Genomic DNA, 3,004 nt, shown 5'->3' on the forward strand with positions numbered 1-3,004 from the left:
AGACAACGTATCACCCGGGCGTTCTGGATGCGGTCGTTACCTGGCGCTGGGTGATGGTCACGATCGCTGCCTCTCGTGCCTGGGCATGAAGCACGCTGAGGTGGCTTTCGTGGATGGCTCATGCTCCCATGGCGGGGGTATGACCATCTCGGAGTTGCGGACCAGACTCCGTTACCTGCAAAGGGGCGGAGTGCCCGTGCCACTGCCTAGATCTGGGGTTCCCTCTGGTGGCAGCCGGGGGCGTCCTTCTAGCGGTGGGCGGACTGGTCTTACGGTCACGGTGAGGAATTCCCCTCCGGGGATGCCCAAGCCCGCCGGCACTTCGAAACCAGCGGAGCTCTCAAAAAGAGCAGGCTGGACCCTCCCGGGGGGTACCACCTGTTTCTTCCGAGGCTCCCCCCGACGATCGGATGTCGACTGCAGCATCGGAGGGTGAGCCAGAGCTTTCTGGAGAGGAAGATTCGGCTGCGCTGCTCTCCTCCGGGACCGTAGCAATGCCTGGATCGGATCCAGAAATAATGGCTATGCTTTCCCGGGCCACCGTAGGGGTAGGGCTCGAGTGAAGACTTTCACCGTGTCCCGAGCCCTCAAGGTTGCACGATTGGTTCCCGGGGCGGTCCGCGCTGGTTCCAAGCCCCCCGCCTCAGTGCCTTTCTTCCCGGAGGTGCATGAGGAGCTCAACAGGTCGTGGACGGCACCTTTTTACTGCCAGAAACTGATTTGCTGGATCCTCCTCCCTCACCACCCTCGATGGTGGGGCAGTCAGGGGGTTACAAGGGTCCCCCCGGTGGAGCGGTCGGTTGCGATGCAGTGTGTCCTAAATACCGTCTCCAACCGGCAGGGAGAACCGTGCCTCCTCTCCCGGGTCTGTAGGTACTCGGCTGGCCAGCGATGCCTATACGACCGGTGGAGAAGCTGCCTCCGCCTTACACGCTACGGCGTGATTGCAAGTGCACCAGGCCAAGGCACTGAGGGACTTGCACGAGGGTGGTCACGACCTGGAAGTTCAGAGAGAACTCCGCACCGCGGCGGACCTCGCGCCACGAGCGACGAAGGTTACGGCGCGGTCTCTGGGTCGTGCCATGTCCACTATGGTGGTCCAGGAGCGCCAAATCTGGCTGTGACTGGCTGACATGCGCGAGACGGACAAGACACGATTCTTGAACGCCCCCGTGTCCCAGGCCGGCCTGTCGGCGACACGGTGGAGAACGTGCCCAGCGGTTCTCCGCTGACCAGAGCAGACTGAGGCCATCAGGTACATCCTGCCGGTGTGCAGCTGCTGCCGTCGCCGAGGGCGGCCCCCCTGCCACCGCCAAACAAGAGCAGAGCTCCTGCAGCCTCCAGCAAAGCTGTGCCGTGGAGCCGGTCGCAGGGCAGCCGCCCCGCCCGTCCAGGCCCCCCGCCAAACCTGGTGGCAAGCGAGAGAGCAAGAGGCCCGGAGACGGGCGACCCAGAGGTGGAGGGACGTGCTCTTCAGGAGATGGTAAGCACACCACTCCCTCCCCCGGAGGAGGGCCGGGCGGAGAATCTTTTTCCACCAATGACCTCGGTCGGTGGTACCCAAATTCTCGACAAAGAGCAATTCCTCTATTTTTTGGGTCCCCAGAGGGGACGGGGGGTTGTGGACGATCTAGTACGTATCACACTCACCCTCCTCTCTCGCCAGTGAGCAGCAGTGGGCGGATCGGGAGGACGAACCAACGGACTACCCACGCACCCTCTGCTCAAACGCAGGTCAGTGTTACACACTCAGACCCCGCCTCGGACCGGCAAAGAGACGCCCGGGCCGGGTCCCTGCGTTCTTTCACGCTGCCCCGCTGCGGGTACGCCTGTAGTTCCGTTGATGCCACTTGCGCGGCGTCTGGGAGCCTGGCTAGAGCTACCCAGCCCGTCTCGATGGCTCCGTCGAACCGTCAGGCTCGGCTATGCGATTCAGTTCGCCCGGCGCCCTCCCAAGTTCAGGGGCGTCCACTTTACGTCAGTGAAAGCAGCAGATGCCCCTGTCTTGCGTGCAGAGATCGCAGTCCTACTGGCGAAGGACGCGATAGAGCCGGTCCCTCCAGCCGATATGAGGTCGGGGTTTTACAGCCCCTACTTTATTGTACCCAAGAAAGGCGGTGGGTTGAGACCTATCTTGGACCTGCGCGTCGTGAACCGGGCCCTTCACCGGCTCCCGTTCAAGATGCTCACGCAGAAATGCACTTTCAGGTGTATCCGTCCCCAAGACTGGTTCGCAGCGATCAACCTGAAGGACACGTACTTTCATGTTTCGATCCTTCCGCACCACAGGCCATTCCTGTGGTTTGCGTTCGAGGGGCGGGCATACCAGTACAAGGTCCTGCCCTTCGGGCTGTCCCTGTCGCCCCGTGTCTTTACGAAAGTTACGGAGGCAGCCCTTGTTCCCACGAGAGAGCAGGGCATTCGCATCAACTACCTCGACAATTGGCTCATACTCGCCCAGTCTCAGGATCAGTTGTGCGAGCACAGGGACTTGGTGTTTTCACACCTCAGCCTGTTGGGCCTTCAGGTCAACTGGGAAAAGAGCAAACTCTCCCCGACGCAGAGGATCTCTTTTCTCGGTATGGAGTTGGACTCGGTCGAACAGACAGCACGCCTCACGCAGGAACGTGCTCAGTCGGTGTTGAACTGCTTGAATACATTCAAGAGCAGGATGGCGGTCCCACTGAAATTGTTTCAGAGGCTCCTGGGGCATATGGCGGCCACGGCGGCAGTCACGCCACTGGGGCTACTCCATATGAGACCGCTGCAGCACTGGCTCCATGGCCGAGTCCCGAGGTGGGCGTGGCAACGCGGCACCTTCCGGGTCCAGGTGACACCGGCCTGCCGCCAAACCTTCACCCCGTGGTCAGACCTTGCGTTCCTCCGGGCAGGAGTGCCCCTGGAGCAGGTCTCCAGGCATGCTGGGTTGCACAGATGCCTCAACCACCGGCTGGGGGGCCACGTACAACGGGCTTGCAGTATCAGGGGTTTGGACGGGGCCCCA

The sequence above is a fragment of the Sinocyclocheilus grahami genome, unplaced genomic scaffold (assembly GCF_001515645.1).
Source record: "Sinocyclocheilus grahami isolate Dianchi unplaced genomic scaffold, SAMN03320097.WGS_v1.1 scaffold324.1, whole genome shotgun sequence".
NCBI lineage: Eukaryota > Metazoa > Chordata > Actinopteri > Cypriniformes > Cyprinidae > Sinocyclocheilus > Sinocyclocheilus grahami.